Source organism: Protopterus annectens, chromosome 5.part0 (assembly GCF_019279795.1).
Source record: "Protopterus annectens isolate FY-2018-M chromosome 5.part0, PAN1.0, whole genome shotgun sequence".
Taxonomy (NCBI): domain Eukaryota; kingdom Metazoa; phylum Chordata; order Ceratodontiformes; family Protopteridae; genus Protopterus; species Protopterus annectens.
The window spans coordinates 1710225572-1710242957 of record NC_056735.1 but is presented as its reverse complement, the minus strand read 5'-3'; the positions used below and the strand labels follow the sequence as shown (position 1 = coordinate 1710242957).

General features: G+C 40.3%; 1 protein-coding gene across 2 annotated transcripts in view; it reads right to left on the bottom strand.

Moving 5' to 3' along the window:
* The window catches only part of NR1I2 (nuclear receptor subfamily 1 group I member 2), a 1633990-nt gene that overhangs the window by 133084 nt on the left and 1483520 nt on the right, over positions 1 to 17386 (bottom strand). The gene's annotated exons all lie outside the window — the stretch shown is intronic.

The window sequence follows — 17386 nt, the reverse complement described above, 5'->3', positions numbered from 1 at the left end:
AGAGTAGATCTGAACATTGTCATTTAGATTCTTGACATAGTTATAGAATGCCTTGTGGTTGTCATTGAAATCTTTGGCAATTTTATTTACGTAATTAGCTTTGGAGGATTTTATGAGGGATCTCAGCTTCTTACTGAGGCTGGTAAGGGAGTTTTTTGCATCCTGGGATTTTCCTCTTTTCTGCAACAGTTTCTTCCTTTTGTTGTAAAGTTTGTTTATGGCAGGGGACCACCATATTGGCTTTCTTTTTTTGGAGGAGAGAATCTTGGTTCTATTTGGGATGGCATGATTCATGCATGAGTGGATGTGCTCGTGCAGTGCCTTAGTGTAGGATTCAGCAGTCGAACTTTCAGTTCCCATCTTCATCGGTGTCGTGAAGTTTGTAACTTCTGACTTAAGCAGCATGAAGTTGGCTTTAGAGAAGTTTTTTATGGAGGTTTCCTTACTAGGGGGGTGGGGGTGGGATGTAGATGTTAAGGGTGATTAGCTTATGGTCAGACCTGACCAACAAGGGAGTGACCATAGGTGTGGAACATCGATTTCCCATGTTGGTAATGACCAGGTCTATGATATTGGAGCCCCTGATGGGACTATGGATTAGTTGATCCACGGCGTTGGAATTTATGAATTCCAAGAACCGTTGGGCAAAGGTGTTGGTACATGACTAGTTTTCCCAGTTAATGGTAGGGTAGTTGAAATCACCCAGTATTAGTATTGTTTAGAAAAGGGGCTATTTGTTCTATTTTATTCTTAATACCATTGCATTGATAAAGGCTATCAAGATGGGTGATGTGGTAATATGCACTCTACAAATAACTGGCACAGGTTCATAGGTTGATAGGATGTTACCAGGCTAAGGGCTCAACAGTCCTTGCATGTCTAGCCATATTTATCTTGAGCTCCCCAGATGTCAGTAGTTAAATGAGAAAAGTTTGCAGAAGTATGAGTCTATGGTAATTAATACTGACTGCCTCTGTCTATGAGGGACATGGGTGCCACTGCAGGAGTGAATTTACGGTCACTCATCCATTGATCTAAGTTGCATTTGAAAAGGGTCAGTGAGGGGCTCTGCTTCACGTGAATGGGAAGCTTGTTCCAGAGAAGGGGGTAGTTTCTGGGAGATGTATCCATCTCTACAGCATGATTTTTCATGTCAGTGGCTAGGTTAAGATCCCTGGAGCAAGTGACTCATATGCAGTTTGATTTACAGATGTGTAGCATTTCCATCAGGGCCAGATCAGGTGTCTATATCACGTTATCAAAATCTTACTACATCGAATCACTAAAGCTCGACCTGTAGTGATTGATGTAGTAAAACATCGAATAATGTTTAAAAAAACAAAAAAAAAACAAACAAAAATAAAAACTAACTAGCGTAGGCAGGGGGGCAAGCCACCCTGCACCCCCCACCTCCCCTACTTAAATATTCCAACTCTGAGACCGCACTACATTGAAGTAAACGGAAATCTCCCCCTACGAAGATTTCCATTTACCTGCATGATGTTCTGCCCTTTCGATGTTGTTGTGATGACAATATCAGCTTCAATATTGTCGGCTTTCGACATCATGAAGTAGACCCCCAGATCAGAGACTACCTTGTAAGCCATGGATAAGTCACCACTCAGCAGCCTGTAGGAGAAAAAATACAGTGACAGGGCATCCAGTCTTTCTAAGTAGGACTTGTTTTACGTACCATGAATTTTCTTGGTGAGAAACCTCTGTGGTCTGTGCAGCTGTTGCAGGTATCTGGTGAGATACATGCAAAAGGAGCATTGTACTCAATTACTAGTCTGGCAAGGGCTGAGTATAATGGAATCATAACATGTTTTGATCTAGATGTGATGCCTTTACTTATGAGATGTGCCACACAGAAGGATTTCTTTAACACTGTGGACATGCAGTGGTCAAAGTTCAGATTGCTATCAACCTAAATACCCAGATCATACACCACTGAGTCTACACTTAGGGAGGTGCTGTCTACATAGTAATTAGCAGGGATGTTAGCTATCCCAAAGGGAATAATAATGCAATTGTTTGCATTTAGCTTCAATCTGTGGCTTTGGCACCAATCATTTGTCTGCATTAAGGATGGTGCAGTGGCATAGTGGTTAGAGTTGCCACCTTACAGCAAGAGGTTCTCCAGATCAATTCTCAGATGGGGTGCCTTCTGTGTGGAATCTGTATGCCCTCCCTGCATTCATGGGGGTTTCCTCCGGGTGCTCCGGTTCCCTCTCATTTTACAAAGGCATGCATCTAGAGCATTTCTCCCTGGGCATCCTTTGAAAATTGGCTCGTTCCAAGTTGGACTTTCCCGGTAAACAAATGTAAAATAAATAAATAAAGTTAATCCTTTCTGTAGTATATTAGCATTGTTGAGGGACTCAGTGATTGCTCCCAATTTGCAATCCTTAATAAGTTTGGTCAGCCACAGGTCATCCACGTTTGCCTGGACTTCTGAGAAATAAATTCTAAACAGTAAAGGGCCCAGCACAGAACCCTGTGGCATGCCAGTGGTGACTGGTCTTTTGTTAGAAGTGAAGCCATCCACTTTGACACCATGTGCCCTGTTGGTGAGCCAACTGGCTACCCACTTGGTGATGTAGGGGTTAATTCCCAATTGGGAGAGCTTCTCTATAATACCTGAGCAGGGGATTGTGTCAATTGCCTTGACTACGTCAAGGTAGGTAGTATACACCGTCTTTCCCTCATCCAGGCTCTTGGTGACTTTCTCAAAGAAGTCAACCAGGTTTAACAGACATGCGCTACCCTTAACAAATCTGAACTGGGTTGGGTCCAGAGTTTGAAGATTACATATATCCTTGTTGATAAGGTCCATAATGATTCTTTCCATGGCCTTGAAGATGAGGCTAGTCAAGCTTATGGGTTTATAATTTCAAGGGTCGGTTGATGGTCCCCGTTTGCACACAGAGATTACTGTTGCTGTCCTCTGCTCTGCTGGAATACAGCCAGTCTGCAGGATGTGGTTAAACAGGGATCCAAGTGGGTCTGCTAGGTGATGTTTTAAGTTGTTTAAAAGGCAACCTGGGATGTTGTCTCATCCCATTGATGCTGTGATTTTGGCCTTGGAGAGCACAGAGATGACCTTCTCTCTTGAGATAACAGGTTGAGGAATGGTGGCAAGTATACTTTGGTGTTTGACCAGTTGGGAAGGGGGGGGGGTGAAGTTTGCTTCAAATCTGTCAGCTATCATGTTGGCTATTACCTCCAGTTGAATATGGATGGTGCTATCCACAACCACTTCAGCACATAGCTGGGTATTCCCCCTTTATATTCAGATGTAGTTAAAGAATGCCTTGTGATTATCCTTTGCTAGGGAGGCTATTTTTGCTTTGTAATTAGCTTTAGAGGACTTTGCAAGATCTTTAATTTGTTTGTTTAGGCTAGAGATGGATTTCTTCCTCTGCTGAGCCAGTTTCCTCTTGTTTTTGGACATTAGTTTCTTTCTTTTGTTGTATAGCCTGTTTATACTAGGGCTCCACCAGGGTGGCTTGATTTTCTTGCAAGACCTGGTTTTAATCTGGTTGGGAACACTCAATTCTGTACAACTACTTAAGTGGTTATACAGGATGTTGGTGTACACCTCTGCATAGGAGTTCATGTTATCTGTGTTTGAGGGGGCTTTGAAACTTCTTTTACCATCACTTAGTAGAAGGTAATTTGTTTTGGAAAGAATTCTTATGCATTTTTGAGACTGATGGGGTTTCTGGCCTTAAAATTACATAGAGAGGGACTGACTTATGGTTAGAAAATACCAGGAAGAAAATCACATGGGGGTGCAACACTCTCCCATGTTAGTGAGTACTATGTCCAGGACATTTGAGCCCCTCATGGGTGTCCTGAGTAGCTGCTCCAGAGCATTTCCATTGACAAAGTCCAAGAACCTCTGTGTCAGCAAGTTTGTGGTCATACATGTTTCCCAGTTGATGGTAGGATAATTAAAATCATGCATGAGTAAGGTGTCGGGTTGTATGGTGACTCCAGTAAGTCTAGGTATGCAGTATGCTTTTCCTGGGTCATGGTAGGAAACCTATAGCTAGCTATGATGTGGTAGGGGAATTTGCCTATGGTTAATTGGACAGTGAGTAGCTCAAGAGAGTCATATAATTGTTTGACCAGTCATGAGGTGTACTTACCCTTAATGAAGATGAATACACTTCATCCTTTGGTTCTTTCATGCTCAGTTTGTGGACTGAATATATTGAAGGTGTTGTAGCCTCACACAGCTGGGGTACTTTCCGTGGCTTTGAACCATGTCTCAGTGACTGCACAAACATCAGCCAAGGTGAGAAGTGCTTCTACAGAGTGCAGTTTCTTGTTTAGACTTCTAGCATTAAGCAGCAGTACCTTGAGTTTATCTAGAGAGGATTATATTATATTCAGAGGTTGGTTATTTTGATACTGCATAAAAAGGCATGTTAGGGGTGGCTAATGCCTTTGTCAGTTTTGAAAATATAGAGGTGACAGGTACAGACCATCTCTGGCAAAGCAGCATGGCCTGTTGACCATATCTTCCCAAGATGACAGAAATTGGATCCCCCTGGACTGACACCAGCAGCTAAGCCAATTATTCAAGTCAATCATTTTTTATTTGTTTTGTGGCATCATCCTTGGAGAAGGAAGAATGCTGCTTAACTCAGTCATGTCTCTCTTCATATAGCCCAAAGATGTACATTTAAAGTCATTCACCTCAGCATGGACTATGACAGAGTCATACTGATACTTGTGGTTGAGTGACGTGATGGAACCTGACACCTGACAGGAAGCTAACTGTAACTCACTCCTTATCCAGCGTGGTGAGGAGAACATCCACATGTCTCACTATGGAGTCTCCTATGACCAATGGGTTTTATCGTGTTGCACCTTATGGGCTTATTTATTGAGACACTGATGTTTCTTATTATGGGTTGTGTTTGTTTTTTGCATTGCTGTGTGTGTAAATGGTTTCTGAAGGCACCGTTTGGGAGGCCTCTGGTCTTTGATAAGTTACTAGTGAGTACCTCTGCATATGTAGGTTTATGTGTCGTGTCCTTATTTAGTGTGGGAAGTGATGTGTGTGTGTGTGTGTGTGTGTGTGTGTGTGTGTGTGTGTGTGTGTGTGTGTGTGTGTGTGTGTGTGTGTGTGTCTGTGTGTGTGTGGTGACTACCTGTTGGGCATTAGATTTGTCCATATGTGAGACGCTTGCCTCCAATTTCATAATGTAACTACATCTTTCACATAAAGTATTTGTTTGTTTCAGGAGTAAGTTGTTGTCAGTATACATGTGACAATTGCTACATTATCTCAGGATGCCCATGTCCATCAGGCTGACCAGAGAGATGATGGGAAACTGTCTGTCCATGATAGCAGGTTTTTACTGTATGTTTTATTAGGGAAGGGAATGGGTGAATTTAACAGGATTGTGCTGGTAGCTCAGAGATTATAAGAGGGGCCTATTCTTTGTGTAGGCTAAAATTGACCAATAAAACAATGCTACCCAGAATGCAACTGAGTTGCTCCTAGAACAGCTGAAAAACTTGGAAGGGTTTCACTGACAGTTGTTTAGGGAGAAAGTAATCTTCAAGGCTTTTGTGTCTGTACGGGGCACTGACAACCACCTCTACACAGAGAGCAGCACTGCACAAACTCGAGACTTAAATAGCAGCAAAGAGGAACAAGTTTTAAGTTAACACGCAATCAGGAAAGCACACAGTAAGCCTTCCATCAGCAATCCCCAACTCAGACAGGTTAGATCACCATACTTCTGCCACAAGAGTGCAGAAAAGAACTTTCTAATGTAGACTAGCTGGTTTGGAGCCCAAGTGTAAGAAGACCATATAAATTAGTGACAAGAGACCTAGAACTATCAAATACAATATAATACAGTGTGATTAACTACTTAAAGCAGCAGTTGCATACCTCTCACCTGTACAGATTTTCCCAGAATATCCAGATTTTTGTGTCATACTTTTGGTCTATTTCTTATAAAATTGTGTTTTTCTGGTAAATCATTGGCAAATCATTGAAGACTGAAGTTAGAAAAAATGACAGGCATTTGAGTTTCAGATTTTATACCCTTCATAAAATTTATATCAGTGCTAAACCTGTTATTCTATCAACTTGTTTGTAAGAGCAATTGTCCCCCGATTATTTATGGCTTTGCACAGATGTCTTGCTGTAAGAGGTTTAGAGGTATGGATAGTAGACACTACAGGTTTTTTATGTAAAGTGCAGAAAAAAACAGCAAAAAAAATACAGTCACAATTAACAAGAGAAGTGCAACAAAATGCTTACTTTCATCTTTTGAGTAATGGATTGCTCCAGGTGAAAGCAGATTCTCAGCTCTCTCTAGCGAAGTTGGCAAATGATGTGCACCTCTGTGTAGTAGCACGTAGGGCCCATTTTTTATGTTGCCAAACAGAGTTAGATGGGTTACTGTGGAAGAGGGCTTTTAAGGGCTTTACTATATAAGGGTGTTTGTTGCTATTTGGGTTTAAGAAGTAACTGCGCAGAAATGTCATTCTGAGAAGGAGTACAGGAAATAATTAGGAGAAATGCAGAATAAAGGAGACTGTGGGCTTGGTTGGCATGGATGAGAGGAAATGGGATAAATACATTTGGTAATTTGTCTCAATACAGCTCTGCATCAATACAACGGTTTAGATGGGAGTAGAAATCAGAGACATACCTAATAACATTGGCTTTGGTGTCACGGGGGAAAGAGTTCCATTAGAACTTCCTACGTGCTGTCAGTAAATGATAAGAGACTGCCCTTATAATAACCACTAAATATAGTAAGGTTTATGGGGTCTGTTGTACAGGTTCTAAGAGAGAAAGCAACAGTCTGATGGCTGAACCTTACCAAGGAGGAAGAGATGCATGGAGAGATACAGTCTGAGGAAGTAAATACTTCTAAGGACAAGATCAAGAAAATAGGCACCTATTTTGAAGAGGAGGAGGATAATATAGTCTAGGGATTTAGCATTAGAAATCTGTGTGTGTGGTTACTGGCTGTATAAGTATTCCATTTGATGGGTAGGTATTAAATGTTTTTTTTTAATAGTTATATGTCCATCAGGTAAAGTACATTTTATGCTCAGTAGGGACATGGTAGGCTGTAGTTAGGAATATTGTGATAGTTGTTCTTGAGTGCCACCAGGACCTCTAGTAGTTTCAGGTTAGTAACATGTGGGATCCAATGAGAGATGATGGGATTACAGACAAATACGAATATGTCTCTTGGCTCCAGGAGGCCTGAATGTGTAATAAGCACAAAACCGAAGTAAATAATGTGAGGTATCAATACAATGAAACCATATTTTTATAATTTCACAGATTCATGTATCGGGCATTTTATATAGACTTTTTGAGTTAACTATTGGTACCTTAATGTTGACCAAATTGTAGGTAGTTAAGTAAGATGCCCAGAAGTTGAACTATGTCTAACAAAATGCTGTGGGGTCAGCAAATTCTATAACCATCATGTATGCTATGCTTCTCTGCAAATGATGCTAAGATCTGCAACAGCAAAAAGCTGCTTGAGGAAGTGGAAGAAAGATGACAATGTAGGAGTGGTTTAATGTTTGATGCTTCCTTCCACAATAGTTGGTGGAGTTAGCAGTACTGTGGTATAAGATAGATATAAAGCTATACTGGGGAGGAGGACAAGCAGGAGGAGGAGGATGGTAAGAAGTATATCAGAGTGTACGGGCAACTTTCTCTGTGAATAAATAGTGGGTACAGCAGGTGGGGTCAACTGATCCCACCATGCTGAAACTCTCTAAGCTTTTTAAGTGGTTTTCATTCTGTCTGCTGCTTAGCAATGCCACTATTTTGCTGAAAATATTTCAAGCTTGCAGAAACTAAAGCACTGCTGTGGATTCCCTACTGGGTGAGGAAAGTAAACCTATATTTTTGTCTGTGATAGACCTACTTTTTGTTTTACTTCCTCCATTTTGTTTTCTGCTTTAAGAAATCTGCTTCATCAGGTGTTTTTGTTCTATGTGGAAGATAGACACTTAAATTATCTGGGCTGCACATTTCACAGATTTTTTCATTGGTTAATTGTCTCTTGACTGATACTTAAATACACAGTGAATTTTTGGTCCTTTGTCTTTTGCTGAAAAGATTTCAAGTCTGCAGAAACTAAACTACTGCTGGGGATTCCCTGCTGGGTGAGGAAAGTAAACCTATATTTTTTGTCTCTGATAGAACTGCTTTCTGTTTTACCTCTGTTTTGTTTTCTGTTTTAAAAAATCTTCTTGGCCTGGTGTTTTTTTTTTCTGTGTGGTAGATAGATAGTTAAATTGTCTGGGGTGGGCATTTCACGTTTTTTTCATTGGTTAATTGTCTCTTGACTGATATTTAAATACACAGTGAATTTCTAGCCCTTTGTCTTTTGCTGAAAAGATTTCAAGCTTGCAGAAATTAAAGCACCAATGGGGATTCCCAGCTTGTGTTTTACCACCCACCCTGCACTTTTTGATGTGCCTTTTAAACCTGGTGATTTTTAAGCTGTCCACCCCTACTGCAAATTCAGCTTCTTCCTTTCTACACTGCTGTTGATGTATTAAATTATTTGTCTTTATTTTGCTTGTGTTGAAAAAGTGCATTTTGCCTCTCATTGTCTGTTCTACTGATTTACTTGATCTGAATTATCTACCTACCTGTTGGATAAAGTAGTGTATGTTTACACTCTAGCAAGAAATTGTTTTTACATCAAGAGGTCAGTGGATTTTCCATGTTGTACACTGGGAGGTAGCCTGGTCTATTTAGGTTGGTGAAACACTTGAGATTACTGCATGTAGTTTTATTGGTTGAAGGGCTTATTAATCAGCTTATCTTGTTTTTACTGCCTTTACGAATTCTGTACAATTGAGTGGCTCTTGGGTTATTTATACAAAGCAATGCACTTTTATTGAATAATCACATTTTTTATAAGCTGTTTAAATTAAACTTCTGTATCTGTATCTTTACATTTGTTTGTGGTAGCATTTAGTATCTTCTAAGTTTGTTTGTGGTAGCATTTCACTCCAGACACTCCTTTACTGTGCTTTTGCATTGGGATTACTGGGATTGTTCATCTCATGGCAGTAGGTGTTTTGCTGATCTGTCTGTGTTTTGAAAGACACAAAAGGGCTCTAAGTACTTTTACACTTCTCTTATATACTATGAATGTACTTCATCAGTTTAAGGAAAAAAAACTGTAACGTCTGCTGCTGCTTTAAGTAGTTAATTGTACTGTATTACATTGTATCTGTTAGTTGTAGGATTGCTGTAGGCAATTTGTGTGGTTTTGTTACACTTGGGCTCCAAACTAGCTACTCTACATTAAGAAGGTGTTTTTCTTGTGGCAGAAGTGTGCAGATCTACTGCATTTAACTGTTTTACTGCATTAAGTGGTGCCTTTTTGACTTTCTGTCTGAGCTTGCTTCGTTATCTGCACTTGTTTTGCACTGTAATATTGTTTAGATAGCACAGACTTGCAGAATCTATCCTGCTTTTGATACACTTGAACTCAAATCCAGGCATTTTACATTAAGAAGGGCTCTCCTGCACCCTTGTGGCAGAAGAGTGTGGATATAGCCTTATCTGAGCTGGGGATTGCTGGAGGAAGAATCATTATGTGATTTCCTATTGGCAGACTAGTTTAAAACTGTTTAATTTTGCCTGTATATAAGCCTCACATTTGTGCAGATTTTTGCTCAGTTAACCGGAGCTGCTCTGTGTTTGTCATCCTTTGCCAAAGGTCTAGAGTGTTTCTGCTTGAAACCAAACCATCCAAAGCTAAGAACAAGACATTATGTTTATTTTGAGCTTTATCTGCACTTTTTCAACCACATTCAGCTGTTTTACTGCATTAATTGGTGCCTTTTTGCTGTTTTTTTCTGTCTGTGCATGCTTAATTATATGCACTTGTTTTGCACTGTAATATTGTTCAGATAGCATAGACTAGATCCAGACTTGCTGAATCTAGCCTGATTTTTTACACTTGAACTCAAATCCAGACATTTTACATTAAGATAGGCTCCCATGCACTCTTGTGGCAGAAGAGTGTGGATATAGCCTTGTCTGAGCTGGGGATTGCTGAAGGAAGGATCATTGTGTGATTTTCTACTGGCAGACTATTTTAAAATGTTTTAATTGTGCCTGTATATAAGCCTCACATTTGTGCAGATTTTGACTCAATTAACAGGAGTTGTTCTGTGTTTGACATCCTTTGCCAGAGGTCTAGAGTGTTTCTGCTTGAATCCAAGCCATCCAAATCTAAGAACAAGAAATTAAGTTTATCTTGAGCTTTATCTCACTTTTTTGTCAACTGCATTAATTGGTGCCTTTTTGACTGTTTTTTTCTGTCTGTGCCTGCTTCATTATCTGCACTTGTTTTGCACTTTAATATTGCTTAGATAGCATAGACTAGATCAAGACTTGCTGAATCTAGCCTGCTTTTTTACATTTGAACTCAAATCCATCCACTTTACATTAAGAAGGGCTCCCCTGCACCCTTGTGGCAGAAGAATGTGGATACAGCTATGTCTGAGCTGGGGGTTGCTGGAGGAAGGATCATTGTGTGATTTCCTATTGGCAGGCTAGTTTAAAACTGTTTAATTTTGTATATAAGTCTCACATTTGTGTGTAGCTGCACACTGCCTCTACATAGGAGTCATTATTGGCTGTGTTAGTGGTGCCCTGTACAGTAGCAAACTCCTACAAACTATTTTTCCCTAGACGTTTGTCAGATGAACCCAGCCAAGCTTACCTGCTGTACTATGGGCAACTCAGCTATGCACTGCTGCACTGTTGGCAACTCAGCTGAGCACTGAGCACGTCACCATACTCCTTCACCCCTATTCCCCAACAGAATAAGGCCCTTGTTTAGTTAGTCAAGTCAGTCCTAGAGCAAAAGCTAATCCAACTTGCCCACTCCCCAACTAGTACTTACAGTTTAACCTGCTACAATGGACAGCCAGTTTCCAACATTTCACCAGCTAGCCTGACTGACACCGGCATTCTAGGGCAACGTAGTCATTGCCTCATGTAAAATGACAGCAACTTGTTCCTAAAGCAAACAAATATAGTATGGGAGAGATGTAACTATAACATGAAGCAGAAATAACTCCTCACATAGACCCACCTATGCAGAGGTACTCACTAAGAGCCTACCAAAGGAATAGAAACCACCCAATAGCAAACAGATCACACATACTCAAACACGAACAGACTCACTTCACATAGCAACACATATACAAGTGTCTCAACAAATAAGCCCCAACGCAAAACACCTCAAAACCTAATGTCCTGGTCATAGACGATTCCATAGTGAGACACACTGATGTCCCCCTCTCCAGGCTGGACAAGGAAAAAGTCATGGTTAGCTGCCTGTCAGGTGTCAGGATCCATCAAATCATGCACTCACTCAAGTCACTCAACAACAAGCACTGCTATGACTCTGTCATAGTACATCTTGGAATGAATGACTTGAGATGCACCTCTCTGGACTATATGAAGACAGACATGACTGAACGCTAAGCTTATATATCCCAGGCAGTTATATCCCTAGCTCTAAGTAGTATTTTACCTTCACCCAGGATGATTCCACAATACAGACAAAAAAAAGATTGACTTCAACGATTGGCTTAGCTTCTGGTGTCAGTCCATGGGCATCCAGTATCTGTCAGCCTGGGAAGACATGGACAACAGACCACACCTCTTTGCCAGAGATGGACTTCACCTGTCTCCTCTAGGCTTTCATTTACAGGCAAAGATGCTTGTCTTCCCCATAGTATCTTTTTTTAGGCAATGTCAAAACAAAAAAATTCCTGACATAAAAAAAATCCACTCGAGACAAACTCAAGGTTATGCTGCTTAATGCTAGGAGCCTCAACAGAAAACTGTACTCCCTGGAACACTCCTCACCTTGGAAGATGCTGACATCTGTACAGTCACTGAGACTTGGTTCAAGGCTGCAGAGAGCACCCTGGCCATGCAAGGCTACAATGCTTTCCACACATTCAGACCCCAAAAAGAGAATGAAAGAACCAAAAGTGAAGGTGTATCTATCTTCATTAAATCCAAATATACCTCAAGACTGGTTAAACAGTGCGATTGTCCAGAGCTACTCCAGGTACAATATATGTACAACATCCTACCACATCATTGCTAGCTACAGGTTCCCCACCATGAACCAAGAGAAACACACTGACTACCTGGACTTGCTAGAATCACTCCATATGCACTTTGGTCATGGGAGATTTCAACTATCCTTCCATAGACTGGACAACATACACAAGCAGAAATGCAATTGCCCTGAGATTCCTGGACTTTGTTAATTCAAATGCTCTGGAACAGCTAATCTGCACCTCTACAAGGGGCTTGAATGTCCTGGACCACGTACTCACCAACATGGGGGTCACTGCACTACCCCCCCCCCCCCACGTGTATTGTCCTCCCTGATGAGATCAGGCCATAAATCTGTCTTGTTTGAAGTAAAGATCAGACTGGATACCCATAGAGGAGCAAACAAATTGAAACGTTCCTCCAAAGAAAACTTTAGCCTACTAAGCAAGGGTATAAAAAGTTTCAAACTCCCTGCCAACACAGCCAACAATGACTTCTATGCAGGGGAGTACACAAATGCCCTGTATAGAAATGTAAGCAACTGTATAGACTTAGTTGTACACAAATGCCCTGTATAGACATTTAAACAAATGTATAGACTTGGCTGTACCTGTCAGGATCAAAACCAGGTCCTCCCAAAGAAACAGGCCACCCTGGTGAAGAGCAAGTATAAATAGGTTATATAACAAAAGGAAGAAACTGTTATTCAAGAACAAGAGGGAACTTAGTCACCAGAGGAAGAATAACCTCCACAGCTTGAACAAGCAAATCAGATATCTTGTAAAGTCCTCTAAAGTCAATTACAAGGCTAAATTAGCATCTCTAGCTAAAGACAATCATAAATCTTTCTTTAGCTATGTCTGAAATCTTAAAGGGAATGCACAGCTTGTGCAAAACTAATTGTGGATGGTACAACTCATATTGAAACTGAAGAAATTGCCAATGTGCTAGCAGAAAGATTTGGTGCAAATTTCACTCCCCTGTCCCCACCAGACACACCCCAAATCATCCCTGTCTCCAGTCCACTACCTAGCATCTCCAAACAGCAGGTCATATCTGCCCTCTCCAAGACCAAAAACACAGCCTCCATAGGACCAAATAACATACCAGGCTGCTTACTAAATGATCTAGAACAAGACCCAGCAGAACCGCTTGGCACTCTCTTCAACCACAGTCTGAGCGCTGGCTTTGTTCCAGCAGAGTGGAGAACCGCAACAGCAATCCCCTTACAGAAAGGGGGTTCATCAACTGACCCTGGGAACTATAGACCCATAAGCCTAACCAGTCTTATCTGCAAGATCACAGAAAGAATCATCATGGACCTTATCAGCAAGGACATAGACAACCTCCAAACACTTGACCTGACATAGTTTGGCTTTGTTAAGGGTATTAAACCTGGTGGACTTCTTTGAGAATGTCACCAAAGCCATGGATGAGGGCAAAGCAGTATATATTCCACCTTGACTTAGCCAAGGACTTCAACACAATCTCCCACTCAGGTATCATTGAGAAACTCTCCCAGCCGAGGGCCTCCAAATATGACCTAAATTAATAACAGATAAAATTCTACCACAAGAACACAGGGTAGTAAGGGAAAGGAAGGGGAGAAATCAAATACCATCATGGAAGTACTGAACAGACAAAACTATAAAGCGATTAAGACAAGAGATGTCACTGTTAGAAGAATATAGAAGAGGGAACGGATCAACAAAAATACTCAGAAAGATAGACGTGATGCAATGCACAGTATTATAATGGATCAGGATCCATCTTGCACTATTGCAAATAATAAACTAAAAATCTCAGTACAGGCAGAAAAACTTAGAAGATACACAGATAAATATAAAGGAAAGGTACAAAATAAGCATTTTATTGATGACCCCAAAATGTTCTACAGAGAATTGGGAAACAAGGCAAAAGAAATTGAAAGACCACCCAAAAAGAAGAAATAGATACGTTTTAGAGAAATATCTATGAAGATCCTGTGGAACATAACAGAGATGCTAAATGGATAGAAGAAGTAAAAGAAAGAATAAGAAGTTCAAAGGTACAGGATATGAAATGGGATGAAGTAACAGCCAGAGAGAGATTGAGATAAAGTTAAGAAAAGCCTCCAAATGGAAAACCCCAGGCCCAGATGTAGTACCTAACTTCTGGCTAAAAGTATTAACATCTTTGCACGAAGATTAGCCATGAGTAAGAACTATTTATATGCACACCCTGAACAGACACCAACCTAGTTAACAACAGGAAAAACAATGCTCCTAGTTAAGAGTGAACCTGCAAGTTTGCAAGTTATCCTAAAAATTATAGACTGATAACTTGCCTTCCAATGACATATAAACTATACATTGGAATTGATGCCAAAAGAGTTTACAGTCATTTAGAAGAAAATTCAATCATGGCAATAGAAGAAAAGGGTAATAAAAGAAAGTGATATGGAACAAAGGATCATCTATTGCTAATTAAAATCATAATGGAGAACTGTAAAAAGGGGAAGAATCTAAGTATGGCATGGATTGACTACAAAAAAGCATTTGATAGTATCCCACACTCGTGGACAAAAGAGTGCTTAAAAATGTATAAGATACACCCTACACTGGCAGACCACTTTGCAATTAGGACATGATAAAGGACAAATTATTATTCCAGGAATAAAAATTCAAAGGGGGATATTCCAGTGTGACTCCCTGTCACTGCTGCTAGCCTGTCTTGCCCTTAACCCATTAAGCAGTCTCCTTAACAGATTAGGCCATGGCTATAATTTGGCTCCTAGAAAACAACAAAGTGTAAAGACTTCTCATCTTCTCTTTGCTGATGATTTAAAACTGTATAGCTCATCAGATGAGGAACTGAAAGCACAACTGCAAGTAGTCAAAACTTTTTCAGATGATATAAGGATGTCATTTAGTCTTGATAAATGTGCAAAATCAACCTTTGAATCAGAAAAACTGCAGCACCAAGAAAACATCAGTTTGGGGCAAACGTGATATAAAAGAACTTGAACAAGAGGGGGTGTATAAATATAATGGGACTTGATGAAGGGTCAACAGTAAAACATGAACAAATGTAAAATAAAACTTAGTAAGGAATATTTTAGAAGACTACAATTAATCCTGAAAACAACATTGACATCTGGGAACAAGCTATAAACCAATTTCCTCTTCCTGACCTAACTTACAATTTTGAAGTGATTGACTGGCCCCAAAATGTGTTGGACAGATTACACAGGAAAACAAGAAGGATGCTTCATGCTCATCAAATGACTTATAAAAATCAGTGCATACCAAGATTATATATTCCTCATACTGAAGGAGGTATGGGCCTCCTTGAAATTGATTACATGTACTGTATAAATCTGCAATCGTGGGGCTGCACACATATGTGCTGACCTCACAAGACCCAAACGTAGTGAAAGTTTGAAACATGAGGAAAATAAATTTAAGATGACTTCACTCTTTAGTCTAGCAGAAGCATATCGACTACAAGCAGGAATTGAAATCAAACAAGAAATAGATAAAAATCAGGCAGCAACTGAATGTGCCAAAAATCCAAAGGATATAAGGTGAAGGATCAGATGAGAAGGCAAGAAATGTGGAAAATACACAAATATAGTTGCAAATATAGAAAACCTCTGGAAGAACCTCATGTTGATCAGGATCGAATGATGCAGGAATGGTTAAGAAGAGGTGAATTCAAACCAAAAAATGAAAGGTTAATATTGGCGTTCCAAGATAGTGGGCAACATACATGTTAGTTTACAAAGTCCATTGAAGATGTGGGAGAAACAAAGAAATGTAGGTTTTGTAAAACTGAATTGGAAACAGTCGGACACCTTGTTGCTGGTTGTAACATACTAATGGCAGAAGGATTGCTTACTGAAAGGCATAATAATGTGGCAAGACTGTTGCACTGGGGATTGTGCAAACATTATAATATTGAAGTAGTTGACAAATACTGGAAATATGAGCCACAAAGCATCATAGAAAATGATGAAGTCTACATCACATCACCCCTTACCAACAGTTCAAAAGATAGATGAGAGAAAACCAGATATAGTGGGTCATGAAAAGAAGACAAAAGTAGCATCGATCATTGAAATCGCTACACCCAGTGACTACAGTGTATTGCATACTGAGAGAGACACAAAGTCATAAAATATCAATATTTGCAGGCAGAAACAAGAGCAATGTGGAAGAAAGATACCCAGATAGTGAGAGCAACAGGTCTTATAAAAAAGAATATACAATCATATATAGATATGTTACCAATACATGTAATTCCATATGAATTGCAGAAGGAGCAATTACTGGGCACATTGCGGATGCTGCAAAGAACACTTTTGGCTGACATCATGAACTTTAATTGTACTTTGACTTAGGAATGTGGTCCATTCTCATCATGGTATCAGAAAACCAAAAGACTTGGAGAAATTAAAAAAAAAACTGAGGATTAACCCATGGGTAGCAAACTGGTTCACTGACAGAATGCATACTGTCAAAGTTGGACATTCCACTTCCACCAGTAGTCCAGTTACCAGTGGTGTACCACCAGGATCTGTGCTGGGCCCTCTACTATTTGAATCTACTTCTCAGACTTTCAGGTGAAAAATAGATGGCCTGTGGCTTACCAAGTTCACAGATGACTGCAAACTAGGTGCAATCACTGAGTCCCCCAATGATGTTAATACATTACAAAAAGGGATAACGCAGACTAATGACTGGTGCCAGAGTCACAGTCTAAAACTAAATGCAAAAAGTGTGTCATTATCCCCTTTGGCAAAGAAGTAGCCCCTGCAAGTTATATTATTATTATAGCTACAACCCCCCCTCCCTAAGCTCAAACACAGTGGTAAGAGACTTGGGAACACAGGTTGACAGCAATTTAAATTTTGATCACCATGTCTCCAAAGAAGTAAGGAAAGCCTTCTGTGTTGTGCATCTCATAAATAAGGGCATAGCATCCAGGACTAAGAATGTTATAACTCTATACTTGACCCTCATCAGACCACTAATCGAGTACAATGCTCCCTTTTGCATGTACCTCACCAGAACCCGGCAACAACTGGAGGGACCACAGAGGTTTCTAACCAAGAAAATTGAAGGCCACCAAACATGACCTACACAAAGACTGAAGGCCCTGTATCCTACAGACTGCTGAGAGTTGACCTGTGCCTGGCCTACAGAGCAATCTCTGGCCCTGCCCTAATTAAAATGCTGCATGTCTGCAAACCAAACGGGGCAAGAGTCACTCACTCTAGGTATCTCAACT